Below are 23,516 nucleotides of genomic sequence, written 5' to 3' on the forward strand. Positions count from 1 at the left end.
TTTTGCTAGCTACCTTATTGTAAAAGCACCTATTTTCGCCTTCGTCCATGCCCTATTTCCAGTTTGGCTAAACCACCTGTCAGGGTTGCAGCAGGTGGACCCAAATGCAAGACTCTTCCAGCGAATGTGCAGAACAAACTCTTTATTGTGACTGACACACCTAACAAACTCAAAACTACTAATTACCAGGACTCACACAGAACTGACAGGGAATGACGAACCGACAAGAGACAAAAGGAAACGGAGAGACTAAATACACAGGGTAACGAGGACTAACGACGAACAGGAGGCACAACAGGTGAAACAAATCAGACAATCACAAGGGAGGGAAAACCAAGGACAGGAAGTAAACTAGACAAGACAGACTTCAAAATAAAACAGGAAACAGAACATCACAGAACCCACAACCATGACAGAACCGCCCCCCACAAGGGACAGATCCCAGATGTCCCAAAATCCCCCCCAAAAAAAACAAAAGCCAACCCCGGGAGGGCGGAGGGGGACCGGAGGAGGGAGGAACGGACGAACAACCAAAAAGCCAAACGGAGCTAGGGAACAGAGAGGCCACGCGGGCCAGGGAACAGAGAAGGGCCCCAGGAAACCGAGAGAGTCCTGGGACACAGGGAAACACAGAGAGCACTGGGGGCACAAAGAACACAGAGAGCACTGGGGGCACAGAGAACAGAGCCACTAGGGACAAAGAACATTGGAACTGGGAACAGAGGGTACATGGAACTAGACAGACTTGGACGGACTCAAACAACACAGACAGACGGGGAAGACTCGGACGGAATACATGCAGACACGGACGGGACAGACGCATGCGGGACAGACTCTGACAAAACAGACGCGGACAGGACGGACTCGGATGGGACAGGCACAGACGGGACGGACTGGGACAAAACAGATGCAGACAGGACAGACGCAGCCTCCGACAGGACAGACTCAGCCTCCGACAGGACGGGCTCAGACACAGACTTAGACAGGACGGGCTCAGACACAGACTCAGACAGGACGGGCTCAGACACAGACTCAGACAGGATAGACTCAGACAGGATAGACTCAGACAGGACAGACTCAGACAGGACAGACTCAGACAGGACAGACTCAGACAGGACAGACTCAGACAGGACAGACTCAGACACAGACGAGACAGACTGGGACAAAACAGACGCAGACGGGACAGACGAGGACAGGACAGACTCAGACGGGACAGACTCAGACGCAGGGAAAGCAATAGGGACACAAATAGTGAAAGGTACAGAGACGGGCACGGTGACAGGGACAAGGATGGGCACGGTGACAGGGACAAGGATGGGCACGGTGACAGGGACGGAAACGAGCACAGTGACAGGGATGGAGACAGGCACAGTGACGGAGACAGGCACAGTGACAGGGACGGAGACAGGCACAGTGACAGGAACGGATACAGGCACAGTGACAGGAACGGATACAGGCACAGTCTTAGGGGCGGTCTCTGGGGCGCCGAAGACCGGCAATGTCCCAGGGGCGCCAGAAACCGGCAAAGTCTCAGAGGTGGTCCCAGAGACCGACAAAGTCCCAGAGGCGGTCCCAGAGGCGGTCTCATGGGAGCCGGAGACCGGCAAAGTCACAGGGGTGCTGGGCATTGCTGGGACACTGGGCAGCTTGGGGACACTAGAGAGCTCGGGGACACTAGGGACACTGCCGGCTAGCAGGGAATCAGGAAGGCTGCTAGCCAGCCCGGAGTCAGGGGGACTGCTAGCCAGCCAGGGATCTGGGAGGTTGCTGGCTAGACCGGATTCAGGGAGATTGGGATTGGGACTCGGGGGAGCTGCTACCTAGCTTGGACTCGGGGGAGCTGCTAGCTAGCCGGGAGTCTGGGAAGGAGCTGTACGTCAGCCCAGAGGCAGGAGGGCTGCATGCCAGCCCAGGGACAGGAGAGCTGCCTGTCAGCTCAGAATCAGGAGAGCCGCCTGTCAGCTCAGAATCAGGAGAGCCGCACGGCGGCCCGGGGTCAGGAGAGCCGCACGTCGGCCCGGGGTCAGGAGAGTCGCACATCGGCCGGGGTCAGGAGAGCCGCACGTCGGCCAGGGGTCAGGAGAGCCGCACGTCGGCGGCGACTCTGGGCTGCTGCACGTCAGCGGCGAATCGGGGCGGCTGCACGTCAGCGGCGAATGGGCTGCAGGCGCGTGGCGTCGGGTGACTGGGCTGCAGGCGTGGCTGCAGGCGTGGCGTCGGGCGACTGGGCTGCAGGCGTGGCGTTGGGCGACTGGGCTGCAGGCGTGGCGTCGGGCAACTGGGCTGCAGGCGTGGCTGCAGGCATAGGAGCGGGCACAGGAGCGGGCACAGGATGCAGTAGATGCAGGGATAGGGTCAGGCTGAAGGCTAGCAGCCTAACGAACAGAGGCACTGGTGGGAACAAGGAGGGACTGCAGCTTTCTATCCAGAGCAGAGAGCTCGTCAGCTAATGCAGCCATTTCCGGCACCTTCATCGTCCAGGGCTTTGCCGAAATGGCCCGTTTCATGAGAGAGCAAACAGCATGCTGGCGCTCCCAATCTGTAGAGCTCAGGAGTTCCGCATAAAGCCTGCTGAGAGTGTACTCCACCTGGTGTAGCTCCTCCATGTGGACATCAGAGTCTGCTGGATCCATACTTTGGTCGGTTCGTACTGTCAGGGTTGCAGCAGGTGGACCCAAATGCAAGACTCTTCCAGCGAATGTGCAGAACAAACTTTTTATTGTGACTGACACACCTAACAAACTCAAAACTACTAATTACCAGGACTCACACAGGACTGACAGGGAATGACGAACCGACAAGAGAACAAAAAAAAAAAAAAGAGGACTAACGAGGAACAGGAGGCACAACAGGTGAAACAAATCAGACAATCACAAAGGAGGGAAAACCAAGGACAGGAAGTAAACTAGACAAGACAAGGGAGACAAGACAGACTTCAAAATAAAACAGGAAACAGAACATCACAGAACCCACAACCATGACACCACCAGGAGAAAGCTAACTTTATGTTAGCTAATCAAAGCAGACGAAACCGTCACCACCCACTCAAATAAGCAGAACTAATAACGTTGTATATATATGATATAGAAATACACATGTTAGGCTAACAGTAAGTTACATAACGTTAAGTTACCTTCGTCCCGTTGCTTCTTCTTTTTTCTTCTTCTTGACGGTTTATTTCTTCCCAGAGTGTTCGTTTAGAATTGACCCTGAATTAACCGCCTAAAAATTCAAAATTCAGACCGCAGCGATCCCATGATGCAACGCGGTGGCTGTAAAACCAGTGTAAAAACTCAGCTTACAGTGTAGTTATAGTAACTGTACAGTAATACAGGACAGTCCATAATTTTCCCATCATGCATTGCCACCTACAGTAAAAACACAAATACAATACATTGTTGTAAGATTTACTGTAGAAATTACATCAATTGCTAACAGTGTGGAGGTGGGGCCAACAGCATATGACACCCTTTCCCTGTAGTACAGAGAAGGCGCCTGCTCCAGCCACCTTGAGGAGAGTCTGCTGGGACTCTGAAGGAAGGCAGTGGTTTTGCTGTGCAAAACGCTGCATGCTACAGCTATTACTGGTGTACTGAGGGGGAGCATTGCTCTAATGACTTCTGCATAAGTTATATCCCGGAGACGCAGTTCGCCAAAGCTAGGGTGCTCACACCCCCTTTTGCCCCTGTATCTGTACTGTGGGCGTTGCCCTTGTGGGCAGTGTCTCCCCAGGACGTCTGGGGAGCGGTTTATGAGGCGCTAGGCGTCATGGTTTCAGGGGGCACTCTGGGCTCCTCTAGGTCCCCTCCCTGGTCTGGTTCTGCTAATGAGGAACCTTGTTTTGGGGATGGATATGTGTTGTCCGAGTCATCGGGAGCTGCCTCCCCCTTTTGTGGGGGTGGAGTCCAGGCAGAGTGTGGCTTTGAGCTACACAAGATTTCCATCGCGGTGGATGAAAGTTTTGATCCACTTTTACCACACAGGGTTTGGAAGTTTTCTTCCTCTTTAGGAAGCAAGATGTTGCAATCAGAAATTAGCTGGGTTGTCTCCTTGAAGAGTGGAGCACCTGTTTCCAGCAAACGGGCCAATAGACTCTTGATAATTCTCAAGTATGACCAGCTCTGAGCCCTCCTTACTGGAGTTCACTAGGTTGCTAGCCGTGGTCTCTGAGTAGACCGAAGTGACTGGAGCCTCCGAGGGGAGCCAAGTAGATTCATCCAGGTTGGCTGGACTGTTGGATGTGGTAGGAGGGTCAGGCCCAGGGTCAAAGGCAGAATCACATGATTCTTGGACGTGTTCCGTTGGGTCAAACCGGACACTCTTTCGGAGTCGGAGAGTATCATGCAGCCAAGGCTCGATCTGACGAGTGCTCAGATGGTTTTGGAGCCGGTCCAAGATCAAAGCGGGATGGCGAGCTGTCAGTGGTCCCTCCCCCTTTTGGCAGGGGAGTGGTGATCTCTCCTCCGAGGGGGAGGAGATGAAGAAGAAGAAGAGTCTCTATTCTGGGAAGGTGAGGAAGAGGGTTTTCCCCACTGAGGTGGTGGAGAAGAAGAATGGTCTCTTCTCTGGGAAGAGGAAGAGTGTGTTCTCCACCGAGGTGGCAGAGAAGAAGAAAGGTCTCTCTGACTGTGAGGAGACCAAGGAGGAGGAGAAAGGGAGTGGTCTCTCTGAGGGGGAAAATAGAACTCTGTTCTTTGCTCAGCACGCCAGAGCTGTGCCGACAGATTCTCAAGGCTCTCCTCCAGCCGAGAGATCTCATTACGCCTGGCTTGGACTCTCTGTCTAATCCATAACGTTTTGCGCTGCTTAGCTTCATAGCTGTTCTTCAGCTGGGTGAGCTGTGCTTGGAGGACAGTGCGTTGCCGATGGGCTCTGCTCTGATAGATGAGCACCAATTGACCAAGCAAGCCTTGTATGGAAGCTTTTAGCATCCAAGACGGCTGTGCAATGTAAGCTAATAGTTCCTGGAGTATCTCATTGCAGGTAGCTTCATAATCATCAAGGTTATTGTTATTGTGTTATTGTTGTGACAAGCAATCACAAGACTGTAGTTGTGTCCCAACAACTACTAGCCAGTCAGAAGCAGAGTATGAGGGCGTGCCATGCTAGCAGCTAGGCGAGCATTAGAACGTGTGTTCCAAAGTGACGCACGTTTGTCTCTGAAGTAAAGGCTGGACTACAATAGAGCTCTTTGGAGCAGTTTATGAACAGTGTTTTCTGTTGGATAGAGTAAGTGCCTTTGGGGTGGACTTTGGGCTTTTTCTATTTGTAACCCTAAAAAAAGTATAAAAAGATATGTAACACAATAATGGAAAGGGAAAAAGCCAAAAAGCATAATGAGCTTTTTTGTTTATTGTGTTGAAAGTACAGTTGCAGTACTTTGTGTCATGTACAATGTAAATGTGTTTGAGTGAGAGAAAATAAATAAAGTTAGTAGTCTAGCTCTGCACTCTCCCTTCCTGGATTTTGGAAAGCTCAGTTTAAAACGAGGATCCCCTGATGACGTGGTGGCTTGTCCTCAATCAGCATTCTCATTATAATGCAGTGCAGCCAGGTAGAGTCTTGGACAGTAAAAAGAAAATCAAACATGAAAACAATTGCAAGAAATGGGCAAATGTTCTCAAAAAGTAAAGACGTTAATTTACTTGCACATCATTCCAAGACATGGATAGACAGCTCCTTTTCCAGGTTGTAGAACGCAGGAGTTCCTGCAAGACAAAACATCAGTACATCATATCATATTGGTAATGACCATAATTGTAGCTAATAACCAAACCAGTTGAATGAAACAAACCTGCCTAGAGCCATTTACTCTTGTCCCTTGTTTTTCGTATTGTATGGAAGCATTTTGGGAAGATGGGGTCCTCATGTGTACTGTTACGACCCCACCTCTGCAGTGCAGGGGAGGTTCCTCCTACAGGCAGCTTCTTCAGTTTGGCGAGCCATATCCAGGAGGAAGACGTGACGAGACCTTTCTGATCCCGGGAGGAACTTGCATTCTGAAGCACCAGGGGCCCAAACATATATCAAAGGTAGGCAGAGCCATTTTTTCTGCTAATTCTGGGTGTTGAAGGAGTGTAAGCCTCGCCCAGGTGGAAAGCGTCAGAAGTCGTTTTTCTCTCCCAAAAGAACCTAGAGGAAATTTTAGTAAATTGGCACAAAGTGAATTGCTAGAATAACTAACAAAAACACTGCCAACAGGAATCAGATGTGAAAATGTTGTTTGTCTTGAAATACCATGGTGCGGACGAAGTGTATGAATGAGCGCATGAGTTTGGAAAGTGTGTTTGAAGGCTGAGATTAATAACTCGAAAGTGTAAGGAGTAAGGCTAGAGGACAGATGAAGGTGTACAACAGTAAATCAGACAGATAGGAGAAAGAGGTATACTTTCGGTTTCTGTGTCTTTGTTGTAGCACCGCGGATAAGGTCAAGGTCGCGAGGCTGCAGCAGGAAGCACGAGCAGGCAGATCATCACCAAGAAATTCAGAATAAAGGGAACAGCACAAAATAGGATCTAGCCCATGGGTGGCTGAGAGAGTTTTAAAGGGGTACAAATGAGGAGGGGCTCACGGCCAGTAGTTCAGTTGTGGCTATAAGATAATAGTGGGCAGTATTACTCTATTTTTGCAAATTTGGATCCGACAGCTTGTGAATAGACAACCTAGATTACAAGCACAGCTAGAATACTGCTCACTCTCTCTCTTCTCTCTCTCCCTCTCTCACTCTCTCTCTGTCTCACACACATTTTCCCTTCACACACACACACACACCCACACACACACGTATTTAACAGCGCACACACATTTACATCCCCACACATACACACCCAAGGACATATATCATATATACACCCACATTCACGCACACATACACACACACACACACACACATCACTCTCTCTCTCTCTCTCACTCGCTCTCTCTTCTCTCTCTCACTCTGTCTCACACACATTTTTATCTATCTTACACACACACACACACACACACACACACGCGCAACACACACACACATGCACACACTCACATATCATCCTCAAACCACACAACACACACACACACACACACACACACACACACACACACTCTATTTTAGAAAAATATGAAAAGTCGTGTGGTGATAAGAATACGCAGCTGAGCAATTGTGAACTGTATTTAATCAGTAGATTTTTGGATTATAACAAAATCAAATAGAGCACTAATTGCAGGTAATATAACACAACCGTTTCGAGTCATAACACCGTGAATTGATATTGTAAAAACGAAACAAAGGCCTTAGGCCCCATGAGCCCTTATCACTGACAGCCCATGACTAGTAAATGCCAAAAAAACATAAAGTGAGTTTAAAAGAAGGTAAAAAAGAACCAAACGGTTTTGGTTAATGAGAGTGGAACATTAAGGCAGGTCTATGTAAGGATCAGGAAATGAACGTATAGAAGGAAGAACGAGTAGAGGGAAAAGTACGTGCTAGAGGGAAAAGTAAGTGCTAGATTGGATTATAGGGATGATGTCAGAATGATAACTATGACAATGGCGGACGGCAAAAAAAAAAAAAAAGCTATAGCAAACATCAAATATTAATGATAACAGGAACAGATTGTGATCGAGTCGACAGCATATACATATACAACATACAATATGTTGGAAAATATATGTTGTCGGTATGGGGTATACAAGGGTTTTATGTTGGGTTGGAGGAATAGACCATAGTTGTGGTATGTTGCTAGAATTGAGTGATTTATGGAGCTATGTGGACAGAGTTTAAGGGAATATTATTATCACTGCATAAGTAAAGTCACATTCATAAGGTTGAGTATATAGACAATTAGAGCTGAGCTTAAATAAAACATGGGGAAATTTAGTTTAACAATTTAGTCGCTAAATGGGTACTAAAATTCTTTGATTGTGATTTGTGGCAATTATCATAAGGAGTTATAGATTACAGTTTAAAAGTTAAGGTGGGTTGTTTAAAGTTGACACATACAAACTGTAGTCATAAGAGAATTGACACCTGAAGCAATATGTAAGTTGACAGGTTGTAAAATTCCTTTAGTCACAGGCGGACATAGGTCATAATTAACATAGGAAAACACAGAGAAGCCAAGGAGACACACACACACACACACACACACACACACACACACACACACACACACACACACACACACACAAACACACACACACGCAGACACAGTCACATATACAGTGCATACACAGCACTGTGGGTTAAGAGTAAACCATACATTTTAGCACAAACACACACAGTTAAAGTGATGGTTCGGAGTAATTTCACCCTAGGGTCCTTTGCACCATGACCTCGAGCCAAACACCCCCCCAGAAGCTTTTTTCACCTGGGTCTAACATTGGGAGAGTTAGCGTAGAGTAGCGTTAGCCGCTGAATAGCTTAGCGCAGAGGCTAATGGATCCGAAGTGTCTCTTAACATTACCCCACTAATAATGCCCGAAATGATACCAAGAGGTCTACACTAGTATATATAGGTTATGCACTCATAAAACGATGGATTGTAAAGTTTGTAAGTACACCAGAAGGTTATGTAAATAACACTTGCCTGCTGGCTTCTGCTCTCTGCTGTTGTTGTTGCTGCTGTGAGACGAGTGCTTAGGGACATCTACAAATTACAACACCGAAAAGAGATGCAACAAAAATATTTTTTAATTTAACTTATTTTTTAAAGTAAGTGCTGTAGTATAACTAGCAGGAGACAAGTAATAATTGAGGTAAGTTTGGAGACATTACCTTATTTAATCATTAAATTAATAAATATTTTTGTTGCATCTCTTTTCGGTGTTGTAATTTGTAGATGTCCCTAAGCACTCTTACTGCCCGGTAGTAACAGCAGCAGCAGCAGCAGAGAGCAGAAGCCAGCAGGCAAGTGTTATTTACATAAACTTCTGGTGTACTTACAAATTTTACAATCCATCGTTTTATGAGTGCATAACCTATTTGTACTACTGTAGACGTTTGGTATCATTTCGGGCATTATTAGTGGGGTAATGTTAAGAGACACTTCGGATCCATTAGCCTCTGCGCTAAGCTATTGAGCGGCTAACGCTACTCTACACTAACGCTCCCAATGTTCGACCCAGGTGAAAAAAGCTTCTGGGGGGGTGATTGGCTCGAGATCATGGTGCAAAGGACCCTAGGGTGAAATTACTCCGAACCATCACTTTAATTAGAGGGCATCCCAATTTTTCCACACCCATGAAAAACAGGACTGATTTATTGACGACAAGCACAATACACCCAATATTCTTACATCAACACATACTATCATGCACACTGGAGAGGAAGGCCAAGCAGGTGAAAATGACAGTACCAAAAGTGACAGCAGACGAAAATGTTGTGCTAACAGAATCCAGTGAAAGCTAATATTATTTGGAAAATCTCTAAAAAGTGGGTACAGCAAACAAAAGGTTTCTCAATCTGTGGCCCACGGGAGGGACTTTTGATTTGGCTAAGTGTGGGGATTTACAGACACTACGAGCAGATTAAACAAGAACAAGAGCAAAAAAGAAGTCTGCAAGGACACAGGAGTTGACCAGAAGGTCAAAGAACTGGTGCAGAAGGCAGTGAGCATGAGTGAGTTCAACCACCACCACGCATCATTGTGGCTGGCAATGAGGACTACATCTCCAACCCGAATAAATCCTGCCATGCTCGGAAGACAGCCAATTGGGGACAGTTGCAGAAGTCCACAGTAAATGGAGGCAGGAGTTTGGCACCGACCCAGAGGATGACCCTCTGTAAAGAACTATGTTCAGACAGACTGTGGTAAAGCGACTCCCAGGTCAAGCATCCAAATGCAGCTGACAAGAGACTGGGGAATATGACTGCAGAAACTTCTGTCTGGTTATGAGGCAAAGCTGGCAGTTATGAGACACTCAGAGACCTGTCTGCCAAAGAAGCAGAGGAGGAGGCTCCGGACTGCAGCATCAAGATATGCAAACGACCAAGAGTGAAACTCCCTCAAAGACACCAGAAATATCAAGAGGACAAGGAGGGGACCTTAAACTGATGCAAATCTAAAGGCAGACAGGGAAAACATCATCTGGCTCAGAGGACAGGAGCCAGGACAGAATCTGCACCTACGGGCATGACGAAAAAGCAGCAGCAGCTATGCGTGAGTGTTAAAAATCCACACACTTTGCTGGAGAAGGAGGCCCCAACCCCTGAATATTATATATTGTCATAAGAAGCATGCTCTACCTTTTTTCCAGTGTGTTTGAGTTAAGATTAAGGGCTTATAAATATAACCTACATACTAAAAATTAGAGTAAGAAGAATGTATTGGTTCCCCCAGGGAAATTGATGAGGTGTAGTTATTCAGTCAATTTAAAAAGGATTGCACATATACTATTAGATTATATGAAGTAAAGTGTGAATGTAAGAAGCGGCAGTGAACGTTTTTAAATCCACTGTTCCATCTGAAAGTCTCCCAACGATTGTATCATGCCATAACTATGGGGAAAAAAAAAAAAAAATTATTGGCTAAGTGAAATTAAACTGGTATAACTATCTTATTAGTGAAGAAGCTGCTACAGGAAGTCAAGTAACACAGGAAGATTGGTCAGAACACGACTTAGGATTCGTTAAAACAGCCCAGCCTGTGCGAATAACATTGAAAAAGGGAGCTGTTGAAGCCTCCCCCGGTGTACTTGGTGAAATTTAGCCACTTCAGTTTTGGATTTATAAAAGGTTTTCAAATAAAATAGTCATTGTTTAAATCTTAATATAAAAAGACCATTAATAACTACTATAAAAGACCAATAATAATACAATTTTGAACAATATTTCTCTTTTCAAACAAAAACACAAACTTATATTGTACAAGACCATTGTCATACAAGTGTGTTTTTTACTAGCGTTAGTTACCGTTACGAGTTATCCTGTGTAGCCTTGAATTAAACTGGCAATAGGTTAAACTTTAATAATAGATAAACAGTAAGTTTCAACTGGCATAATTAATCCAAGATGGATATTTAGTAGTTACCATTTGAACATTTTAACTTGTTTTTAAACACGAAAAAAAAAAGGAAAAAAAAAAAAAAAAAAAAAAACTTAAAAACATTTTATTGATTTAGATTGAGTGCTAAGGTTAGGAAATGTCCTAAAATAGTGGAAAATGCCTGTGACAGGTGTCCAAAGTGACGTCAGAATAAAACAATTTGCACTGCCAATCTCTCTTTTACATTTTGCCATCAGAAATGCGCATTGATTGGATCACTGCGCAAGGGGGGGAAGTGATAAGATGGCTGCAGGCGGTATAGTGGTCACCGCTACAGTAGATAGGATGCAGCAGGAGTGCGACGTTTGCGCAGAAAAGTTAAAATTTTTTAACCAGTGACCTAACAGAATCAGATAAGCTCTGGGATGTTAACATGTACTAACACGCACATATCCCCCGCATGAAATGCTTACGGGACGTCCCATGCTTGTTTTTTGTTTTTCAAAAGTCCGATTAAATGACCTCCACTCGAACAGCTGGAAGATAAATTGATCAGCTATCTAACCCAAATGTATCAAATCCATGAGTGTGTTTCAACAGGTGAAAGGTGCCACGGAAGAAAGATGTGCAGAGATTCTAGAAAACCTAATTCAGATAACTCCTGGAGATTGGGTATACATCCTATATCCAAGTGTACAAACGAAGGTGGGACCAACCAATACGGGAAGGCCTATTGAAAGTCCTATTAGTAACACCAATAACCCTCAGAGTAGAAGGTAAGACGTATTAATTCCAGCTTAACCATCGCTGCAGAGCAAATGACCCAACCAACATGAAGCAGTCAACAGAGCAGAACCTCCTGGATCAGGAGGGGCAGGTGACACCACCCCACAGGGAGTCAGACGATACCAATGCCGCAGAAGAAAAGATTGGGCGGTATTGCATGCAGTAACACAACCAGTAGTAGGACAGCGAGCAGTAGGTCCACCTCCAGTTCCACCAGTAAGTTACCAAAGGGCAGTCCCATTATTCAGGCAAATAGGTAGATGGCCCACCCACCAAAACCTGAACAGAGGGAAAAAAACATGGGTTTTGAGAACACTGATCCAGCAACACTGGTTGCAATAATCCTTATCACTGTATAAATCCAGTCCAAAAAAAAGGAACCCGATAACAAAGCAGAGCTAACCAAAATGAATAGTAGACTGTGTGTTGGCAGTGGGGGTGACATAAATAAGACATAAATCTCACCTACACCACGTCAAACGTAAGTGATCAATCATAGCCGGAAATCCAGAGGGTATTACCCTAAAAGGTTATCTAATCCACGAGCACTGCCAAGTCAAAGGTGAGGCGACAGTCAGACTCAAATGCGGACAAAAATTTTGTTTTGAAATGGGCTCGGCGGAGTATATGATAAGACAGCAGGCCCAGCAACTGGTAGAACTAACTGTAAAACGGACCAGAACCACTAGAGCTGTACATACCAGGCCCCAGGAGACATTTGAAAAGCTAAAAATGTCTCGATGGAAATCTAATATATTTTATCAGTGGTTGGAGTAATCAGCTAAACAAATAACCCAGAAGAACTGCATAACCTGTTACAATGCCAACGTACTAAACCAGATACAGTCAATACCTGGAGGCGGGATAGGGGCCTATCCAAAGAGTGTTTTGCACCCTGCACGATGCAGATGGCTAGAAGTAACAGTAAACCACAGTGGCCAAACTAAGTATGCCCAAGACGAATGTTAAAACGAAACGTTAAGGACGACTTTCTACTGCCCCCTGTAGTAAAGAAACCAGAGAACATGATCTTCCCATTTTTTGTAGTACGCAGACCCGAATTAGAGCGAATAATCCATCGAGAAACCCCATGGCTAAATGATTCAAGGAAACTGATCACATGCACACTCGATCCATGGTACCCAAACGATCCCACAGCCAGTTTTAGATGTGATCAGCTTGTACTAAATAATGGTTATGTTATCTATCATAAAAACCTGATGGAAATCTATGAATACAAAATCCCTGATTATTCATCCGGAACCTATCCCTTGGGCGATATTTTTTTGGTTATGCGAAAAAGATATGGAGATCAAACCACAGCTAGAGGCTAATTGGACCGGAATTTGTGCCCCAGTCCTGTTGACAGGGCAACTGACCATAATAGCACCACCAGCAGAAGAGACAGGGGACAGAACTAAAAGAAGTTCAGAAAAGAGTGGACCCCAGACAATCAGGTTTATAAAGCATTTAACCAAGAACCACATGGGGTGCCATCCGAACACCTGGCAATAGGTAACGATTGGATAATTTCAGGACAAGTGGCAGGGTCAATCCCGATATTCGGACAAGTAATAAATGCCCAATATCTTACCAGAAACAGTCAACAATAGATTTATTAATTACACTATACAAGCACTAGAGGGGGTAAACGAGCAATTACATGCCACGTCATTAATGACTGTTCAAAACAGATTTGTTTTAGAGACATTATTGGTCAAGGCCAAGGAGTCTGTAGCTAGGTTTCCATCCACTTGTCAATCGAATTATCTGAAGTTCGGTAAAAAAAAACAAAAAAAAACTCATGCGAATAAAGCTGGTGAAAGTGTGTTTCCATCCAACAGCTTTAAAGCGAATAGAAACCTGTGCGTAATGACATCACATGCTGTTTTGCGATTAAATTGGTATATTGAATTGATTTGAGACATTTTGGGGTGTTTCCATTCATTTTTGCACTGAATCGCATGGGATTCGGGCGAACTTTTGCGAACAAAGTTTTGCTAGACAGAAGTAGTTGTTATTTTTCTGGTGAATTAAGTTGGAGTATCTCGTCTCCTCGTTTGTCCACTTGCATCTGTTTTTGTTGGCGCCTGTCATGTGTGCAGGCGGAGCAGAGATGCTGGGCGGAGATGAGCTGAGGCTTCTTCTTCTTTGTTTTATTGCAGGTTGCAACCATAAAATGACCTAAAACTTAATTGCAATCCATTATTTGTTCGACAAATAACGTTTCCATCAGCGTTTATTGCATGAGCCGTACATCGATCGGGGGAGGGTCCGATGGGAGCGAGCGTATTTTCTTTGAGTCGATGTTCATGAGGTTCAGTCGGGTTTTGCTGTTTCCATAAGGCAGTTTTCATTCGATATTGCTTGGTTCGGATGGAAACGGGTCGATGGAAACATAGCTTGTGATATGATGAGGAATGCTACACGATTATCCCAATGCATGGTGGGCGGAAATCTCACAACTGCAATTAATGAACTAAATGAGATGAGAGAGATTAATGTAGAACTATCCAATTCGAATACTGGACTAATGGGCAGTTGGGAGTGGCTCAGTGGATTATCCTGGAGTAGGGTTTTGGAGGGAGTAGGAGTGGCCATCAGAGTTGTGATTTCAATAGCACTGATCGTTTCATGCTGTATTTTCCCGTTAGTCAGGTCAGAGATCCGAAAACCATGGCCGTAGTTACAGGAGGGTTCCCAGTGTATGTAGGCTCTGAGAGCGAGATAACGGAAGATAGGAAGGAGTTGAATCAGGAAGGTTCAGATCAGTATTATGAAATACCAACTGGTAACCATTCAATTGAAGAAATCTATGTGCACATGGAACCCGAACCCACCACCGAGACAAAAGACAACTGACTGACTGTGACCTAATACATGACGGCTGGCAAGTGGACATTTCTTTTGACTCAGCAGGCTAGAACCCCAATGCTAACGAACTCAGTGCATGACTAACCCAACAAATGAAATTGAAATTTTACAATCGAATGGTGACTAACTCTGATTTCTTATCACTAGACAAATATGGCAGCTCTAGTTATGGGAAATGCTCGACAGATGAGAAGTACGGTCAACACCCTGGATCTGCCATGGGCTGAGGTCAACCATGCATCCCAACCAAACAGGGCGCAGATGATCCAGGAACTAGGCCCGCCGCAGCCAGTAGGGACCAGGCACCACAACCTCCCAATCCCAGCTCCAGCAGGAACCAAACCTACAGCACCCAACCGTAGCAGAACCAGCGCCAAAACCGGGACCGAGAGACAGCCCAGAAGGAGGGATGACCAGACCTGAGGACCAAGAGGGATGACCAGACCTGAGGACCAAGAGAGATGACCAGACCTGAGGACCAAGCAGATGGGGACGTCGAATCATCAGACACTACGTTGGATAGTGATGACAGCACCATGGCTGAGACGCAGAGGAACATGTCCACAGTCCCACAAGCTGCCAACATGACACCAGCATTACCAGTGCCTGAATGGGACAGTCCAATGATGACCATGCCAGCAGAAAGTTTCAGGAGGATGATGAAAGAACTATCACCGACGGACACCCATTATTATCGCACTCTGAGAAGAAAACAGCAAGTACAGAGCTACAAACGCAATCAAATCGAGCAACGTAAAAACCTGAGGAGTATTGCAAAGGATCATGACCAGTGCCTGGAGATCATTAGGGCACAGGATGAGGAGATAAAGAAAGCCCATAGTGCCATAGAATACACAGAGGTGCAAGCAGCGTCCTTAGCCGACTCAGTGGCACAGATTACCCAACGCATGAGTCAACAGGATCAATCCTTGGAGATGCACCGAAGGTTGAGAAGAGTGAGTGATAAAACGGAGACCAACCTACAAGAGTAAGAGGGCAAACCTCTCGGGGGCCCTCTACGATGTGTAAAGTATCCGGGTTACCCATCACCTTTGCAAAACAAACCTCAGATGAAAGCACTGGACAATCTGTCAAATGTACTGGACTCAGTAATCACACCACTGGTTAAGTAAAAGGGAAATCATGGTTATGTCACTGAAACAACAATGTATGTCATATTGTTATATCATTATATATTCATTATATCACTGTATCACTGGAAGAAAATAACTGGAATTGATAAGCCATATTAATGTTTGTCAGATCACATAAAATGAAGCAACTGGATTTGAAGGATTTTTATTGGGTCAAAAGCTGGAAAACCTCACGTCAAGTATGGTGTGAATTTTAGTAAGAAAATCATAATCACGTGAGGTCGCAATCAAGTGTTGTTTGAGTTTCAACAGTATATGGTTAGTCAGAAATTATTGTACACCACATCAGAGTCCTATTTACTTACAGATCACAGGAGGGCAGTAAGAGATAGTTTGATGACAATCAGTAAAAGTTTCACAGCACTCAGTATATGTGAAGTGCGTTATAACCATGTGTGCCTAGGAAAAACATTCATGTAGTTAGCCTCGAAGGCTTCATGTATTCATGAGTGTATCACTCATCTCCCGAGCAAGGTTCCATAGGTGTGTTATTATTGTTTACGCTTGCTTAAAATATGTTAGCACCAAAAACAGCTTTTTGCAATATTACTTGAATAAAAAGGTCTTATATACTCATTGGAGAGATTATGTATAATACAACTTCCCTTGCACTGAATTTCAAAAAAAAGTGAAGAGGTGTGGGCTATGCCAGGATTAACATCTGTTGATAAAACTCCCTTTTGTTGATAATCATGTAACAGTCACTGTGGTACAAAACACCAATGAGTATACTATGGTAATGAACCAGTTAACAGGACAGATTTTATCTAGGAAGTGTGACTCTATAGTCACAAAGGAGGGAATGTTGTGGGAAAATGTGATAAAATCTGTTATAAAATATAATGTACAACTAGTATGATACTCGACAAGATATGACATGTATTTTGCCTCGAAATAAGGAAAGATCTTCTCCCCCCCCATGTACCACCTTCATTTGCCGCTGCGTAGCTGCAGTCATCCACAGAAAATCTGCTGCGATACAGTTGCTAATAGCCACGATGATATACCACTGAAGCAGCCGCGCTAGCTGCGGATAGTCCATTTGGTGTATAGTTCATACCAAAAATGCCTTAAGCGTAAACATTCAAAATGCAGGATCAGCAAAATGACTTCATACAGTGGAAAATCCCCAGGAAGAGGTGGTCTTAGGCCTAAAAAGTAGCCAATTGAAGCTTTACATGCATGTTCTGAGAGTGATCATTGGAGCATTTTTCAGGGGGAGGATCTCTCTTTTTGGACGATATAAAGTGGAGTTAGACAAAGGAATCTTTAGCAAGCTTACCGGTACTTGCTCGGGCTTTCTTGTGTGTTGATTTTCTTTCGTGCACATTAAAGCTCTTTTTCTAATCTGATTCCCTTGACTTCTGCGTAACTCTTTTATAACTCTTAAAACTTGCACTTTAAGCGAGAAACGAGGAGCATAGAGCGGTCGCAGCAAGCGGTGGAGTCTGCGCCGCTTATCTGGCCTTGAGCTGCGGACACTTCAAATTTACTTCTTCAAGAGCTTTCAAAATTACGGCCCTGGTCGGAATGCAACCGAGCAGGGACGCCAAATTTGTAAAACCACTCCGCCACCAAAACCCTAGCCACAGTAGGGGCACGTTGATCTCGGGTGGGGACAGCTATTGTGTACTTACTGAAAACATCTGTCATCACCAAGATGTTTTCCACACCGTTCTGGGCAGGCTCTAGAGTGGTGTAATCAATAGCAAGGACTTCATTGGGGCGAGACGCCAACAGATGCCCCATGTAGCTACGAGCTGTTGGGTGATCATCTTTAGCAGTTTGACACCTCTCACATGTCTGACACCACTGGGCCACATCAGAAGACATGCCAGGCCAGTAACACCGAGACCGAAGGAGCGCCAATGTCCGCTCCACTGCCTGATGCCCATCCTCCTGGTGGACTTGGGTCAAAACCTTGCTTCTCAGTGTACCAGGAAGAACAGCTGAAGAACAGCCATCGGAGCGAAACACCTGGTGATAAAGGATTCCATCCTTCTCGATCAGGTGGTCCCACTGTCGAAGAAGAGACCGCGTGGGCTGGGACAGCCGTGCCCGCTCTTCATGGCTGGGACGCCGCTTTTGTTCCCAAACCTCTAACAGTTCCCGGATAACAGGGTTAGCCTGTTGAAAGGCATACATCTCTGAGGAGGTGTGTTGTGGCAAAGCTGCAATGGCAGCTTGGGTTACCTCCACCTTCCTCAACCCCAAAGCTTGCTGCAAAGGCTGAGGTATTGCAGTACTAGGAAGCATGACTTCCACATCCTGAGGACCAGGTGGGTGCTGACGAGAGAGGGCATCAGCATTTTTGTTGCTCCTCCCTGACAGATACTTAAGTTCAAAATCAAAAGAGGCAAGCTGGGCTGCCCATCGCTGCTCAGTAGCAGCCAATTTAGCAGTGGACAGGTGGCTAAGGGGATTGTTGTGGGTATAGACCACACACTTATTACCCAACAAGTACTCTCTGAATTTCTCAGTCATGGCCCACTTAAGGGCCAAAAACTCGAGCTTCATGGAACTGTAATTCACCATGTTCCTTTCTGTGGGCCTCAAGCCTCGACTAGCATAGGCTATTGGTCTCACCTTTCCTGCTTGCTCTTGAGAGAGCACCACTCCCAAACCACCATGGCTTGCATCAACCTACAGAATGAAAGGGAGGTAAAAATCTGTATAAGCTAACACCGGCGTAGTGGTGAGCTTAGTTTTCAGTGCTTGAATGCTCTGTTGGAACTCATCAGTCCAACACCTGATAACCCCACGCTCAGACTTCTTACCAGTCTTAGCATGACCAAACTCAGCCACAACCTTGTGCAGGGGTGCCGCCAGCTCAGCAAAGCCCTCCACAAAACGCCGGTAATAACTGCCGAAACCAAGAAAAGACCGCAACTCTGAGGCGGTAGTGGGAATCGGCCAATTGGCTACAATTTTTCTTGGATCGGTGGAGACACCCTCACCGGAAATCACGTGGCCCAAGTAATGTACCTCCTTCTGAAAGAAGGAACATTTACTTAGCTTGGCCTTGAGGCCCTCAGTTTGAAGTCTGCTTAGCACGACTTTCAACCTCTCCAGATGTTGTTCCACTGTCGATGAGAACACCACAATATCGTCAAGGTACAACAACAGAGACTGACACTGTTGATCCCCCAAAATACACAGCATTAACCTCTGAAAGGTACTGGGGGCGTTACAGAGCCCAAATGGCATCCTGTTCCATTCAAATAAACCAAATGGTGTACAAAAGGCTGTCTTTGCCCGATCTGCTTCAGCAACTGATACCTGGTTGTAACCACTGGCCAGGTCCAGGTTAGAGAACCAGCAGGCACCAGATAGCGCATCCAGGGACTCCTCTATGCGTGGCAGAGGAAAGGCATCTTTCCTGGTTTTGTTATTTAGCTGTCTGTAGTCAACGCACATGCGCAGACTACCATCCTTCTTCCCCACTAACAAAATGGGGGAGGCATGGGAGATAAGGTTAGTACAACCCAAATCCCCATCGTGAGCCGAAAAGACAGAGGTGTACTGCCCAAGCAGAGACCTCACCTGACTCTGCTGATCAACAGACAGGGACGACAGGTCCATCTCTCCCATCTGCTGTGATACAGTAGGGGAAACTGTGTGAGGACATGGTCGCCCTACCAGACGGCACCTCAGTGACTCCTGCAGGAAGGCTAACAACATTGACAGTGCCCAGTGTGCCAATAACTGTGCGGGGATGCAGCACTGCCTCAACAGAGCCTACATTAACCACTGGTATGTAGGCTGTGCCCCTGATCACTTGAACCAGGGCAGGAGAAGCAAGCAAACCACTCAGAATCCAAGGGCTCAAACAACACTGAGGAGCCAGAGAATTGTTCAGAGCATGTGGCTGCCACGATCTTCATGACACCACCAGGAATCCGCCAAACCTTTTTACCCCTGACCTAACCCTTCCTGGACTGTCCTGAGGGACCTCTGCACAATGACACTGCTGCAGCGCTTGCACAATAGGCCCCAGGGCCTCAGAAACACAGGGCTGAGAAAACAAAGCCAAGCGGGCCGCGAGTTTGAGACCCCTGCTCTAGGTGGTCACACAGGAAAAATGCCCAGTCAGACTGGGATAAACGCCCCCATACCTGTTCTTCCCCTAAAAACAGGACACTTCCTATCACGGGGCACAAACACCAGTCTCTCTGTTACAGGGACGCTGGAAGTGGAAGGGGCAGTAGGTGGCACAACAGAGGTAGATGGTAAGGCACTAGAGCCAGCCTGTTCCTGTCGTAACCGCTCATTATCAGCCTTTAACTGCGTTATCAGAGCTTTAAGTTCCTGTAACTCTTCCTCCATGGCCACAATAAAACTCAAACCACACCCTACAGCTAACCTGCTGTACCAAATCTCACCAGAACTGGCACGAAGATCCGTTGGAAACCACTGCTGCTTTGTCTCTTTAAGTTCTCCCAAATGCCTACAAGAAAAACAACATTAGTACACCAGAGAAAAAAACAAACCCAAGAAAAAAACTAAAACCCACAGGGAACACACGTCTTTGCCGTTAAAAAAGTGAATCCTGCCGACAACGCCAAGTGTGGCAATGCGAATGGGAGTGATGACACTCAGGGATTTTAAGCTTTCTGACAACGCCACTTGGGATAGGCCCAAGACCTTTAGAGCACACAGGTTCGTTCCACTTGATAAGCAAAACACGTGGTTCCCAGTTTACAAAAATACTTTATTTTAATAAAATGTATATAGATATATATTACCATAAAATTTTGCATGCATCACAAATAAGAAAAAGAAAAACCTAATCAGGGGCTGAGGCCTACTGGTGGGAAGAGCAGGTGAAGGGGAAGGAGAATTAATAAAACTAAATTAAAGAAAAAGGGTTCACCCAGACACACAGTGATGTCACCAAATCCAAGGAAACATGGCACACAAGAAGGAAGACCACCACCACCCACATCACCAACACCACCACCAGCCTGCAGCCACTGGAAAGGACAAACAAAAGGAGGTTACAACAGAATTAAACCCAAAAATGTACAACAAAACCTACAACATAAAACAGGAAATAATTCACAAAATCAGCTTAACAAAACAATTTACTTAGTCCAAACAATAAAGTAAAGAAACCAATTTACTTAATTCAAACAATAATAATGTAAAGAAAACAAAACAATTTACTTAATTCAAATGATAAAGTAAACAAAACAAAACAAAGTAATACAAACTAAAGGATTAACTCCTCAGTCATTCGGCTAAAATTAAAGAACTAAACAGGTTAAAAGTCTGGTTTCGGCAATCCACCATGCAAGCCAACTGTAGTCCAAAGTCCAGCAACCAAGTAGCCAAGCAGTAGACACGCTGTGTAATTCACGGCAGAAACAAAGCCGTATATTTAGCAGCAGAGAGTAGGCTGTGTAGTTAGCAACCGAGACACCGCAGCAGACAAAGCCGCGTAGATAAAACAGCAGACAAAGCTGTACATTTAGCAGCAGAGACAAAACTGTACATTTAGCAGCAGAGACAAAGCTGCTGAGAAAGCAGTGGCAGACAAAGCAGCACGTTTAGCAGTAGACAAAGCAGCACGTTTAGCAGTAGACAAAGCAGCACGTTTAGCAGTAGACAAAGCAGCAGCGGCCCCAATCAGCTGGTGAGCGTTCCCTGTTTTCAAAGTCAAACCTGCACAGGGAGAGGGAGGGAGAGAAAGACCCACACGGCAGCGGACATCTACCACCGCTTGAGAGAACCAAGGAATAAAACGGAGCACGGCACACGGAGCACTTGGTCGCTGCTCTGCACAGCCCAAACACCTGACCCGGAAATGATGCAGCAGTGGGAGCTCGAGAAGGAAGGCCGCACTTATGTACTGCCGCCCTAGTGGTCAGCAGGCGCAATTAACTGCAGCAAGACAACCTTATTTCTTATGTCCCAAGCCTTTGGTTTTTACAAGGCATGCACGCTTTCACATAGCACACACCTCAAACATCCTGGCCATGTTCTTAGTCAGGAATTCTGCTTAATGCCCTCAGGACGACGCTACCTTGCCCCCCCAAGGAAAACTAACAGATATGCAAATTCTTTTATTCCCTCTGCCATTAGATTCTTAAATATTGTTGACAGCGGCAACTAAATAAGCACCAGGCATTCCAAACCTTTGTATCATTAGTTATTTAGTATTTACTTAGTATTACTATTATTTATTTAATATGCTACTATCTTGAGAGTTGGTTGCTGCTTAGTCAGTATCGTGGCCTCTGTATGTGTATTTCTTGCTTGGTTTTGATGCCCATTTATGCAATATGATGTCATTGACAGTGTTTCTCTACTTGTCTGTATGTCTGGTTAAGTGTTGTCTTGTCTTGTTGATACGACTGGTAGGCTAAAAACAGAATTGCCCTACGGGGATAAATAAAGTTGTTTGAATTGAATTGAATTGAAACAGCTCCATCAGACAGGTCTCATACACTATGTACTTTCTAATCACCTGTGTGGAAGTGAATGCAGCATCTCTGGGGGGAGGGGAAAACTGTTTCAACAATAACCGAACACTTTCACGAAAGCAAAATATGCTGCTGAAATACACAATATCAGCAAACAAACTGAAAACTGATTATATACATTTAGACAAAGACATTTCTGTAACTCACGACATGACTGTTGACTCTGTCAAAGTTGAGACTGAGACAGCAGGGTCATAGGTTGTGTCCGGCTCTTGAGATGTAATAATTGAGCTCCCCTCGAAAGGGTCCTCCTCCTCCTCCTCCTCCTCCTCCCCCTCCAGGCGAGGTCTTGTAGACGGTCGCTTTATGGGTGTGGAGCTTAGATAAGGGAGTGGGGATGTGTGGATCAGTGGATGTGCCAAAGTCCTTGCAGGACACAGTAGCCTGGACAGCTGTAACAAAAGTATATTTTTGTAAAATATGTAAAACATGACAGCAATGTCATAGTATAAATTCAAGCACTAAAGACTGCAACAGCTCATTGTAACACTTGATCAAAAGCAATTTGCAATCTATAAAACTACAAACCTTCACTTTTGTAATGTGAATGAAGAGTCCTAGAAGACAGTCTTTGAGGGGGCTCAGTCTGGCAGCCGATATCTTTTGTAGCTGGTAACTCTAATGATGCACTGGCCTATATAAAAAACAGAAATGCCATCAACTTCATCTTACATGTATTATTATGCCAACAGATACATCAAGCAAAAAAGTATCACTAATAAATACACTCCAAACTCATTACACAGAATGGTTGGCTTTGAGTGTAAGTTGTGCTGTGATATAGCAGTCTCAACCATACACTCGTTTTGCCCTGGACAACTCTAATATATTCCCGTTTATAAAACATTTCCAAACGCATTATTTTCGCACATATTCCGAAAATTAGACCCTGTGGGGGATGTGTATTGCTTGACCGACTGAGTCTTGTATGTGGACACCATGCTAATTGCTAGAAGCTAACGGTTAGCGTTACTTTGTATTATGTGGCAAAAAATATCGATATAAACAGGAACGGTTGTATCTTGGCAACAGCTATTCCGATGGACACAAAACTTAACACAGTTGTTCCTCATGGGCCAATGAGGTTGTGCGAAATTGGCGTCAATCTGCCTTAAGATGGCGCTGTTTTGATTTTTTTTAATTAGTTAGCAAATTCGTTATATGCAAAACCTATTTTTTCTAACTCCTCCTAGAGCGGGAGTCTCATCTGCACAAACATTTGCATGTAGACTCGGTGGACCCTCATGACTAAA

The 23,516-nt window shown here is 45.3% G+C and overlaps 1 long non-coding RNA gene across 2 annotated transcripts; it reads right to left on the reverse strand.

Moving 5' to 3' along the window:
* Positions 1–5,333: 5,333 nt before the first annotated feature.
* LOC120567371 lies at positions 5,334–21,208 on the reverse strand. Of its 2 annotated transcripts, none has more exons than XR_005640556.1 (6): positions 21,068–21,208; positions 20,652–20,751; positions 20,161–20,225; positions 5,795–6,132; positions 5,646–5,708; positions 5,334–5,561 (listed from the first exon to the last, which is right to left on the reverse strand). It is a non-coding gene; the product is annotated as an uncharacterized LOC120567371 (long non-coding RNA). The 2 variants fall into 2 exon arrangements; XR_005640557.1 differs by having other exon boundaries at positions 5,795–6,442.
* Positions 21,209–23,516: the final 2,308 nt, after the last annotated feature.

Source organism: Perca fluviatilis, chromosome 10 (genome assembly GCF_010015445.1).
Source record: "Perca fluviatilis chromosome 10, GENO_Pfluv_1.0, whole genome shotgun sequence".
Taxonomy (NCBI): Eukaryota; Metazoa; Chordata; class Actinopteri; order Perciformes; family Percidae; genus Perca; species Perca fluviatilis.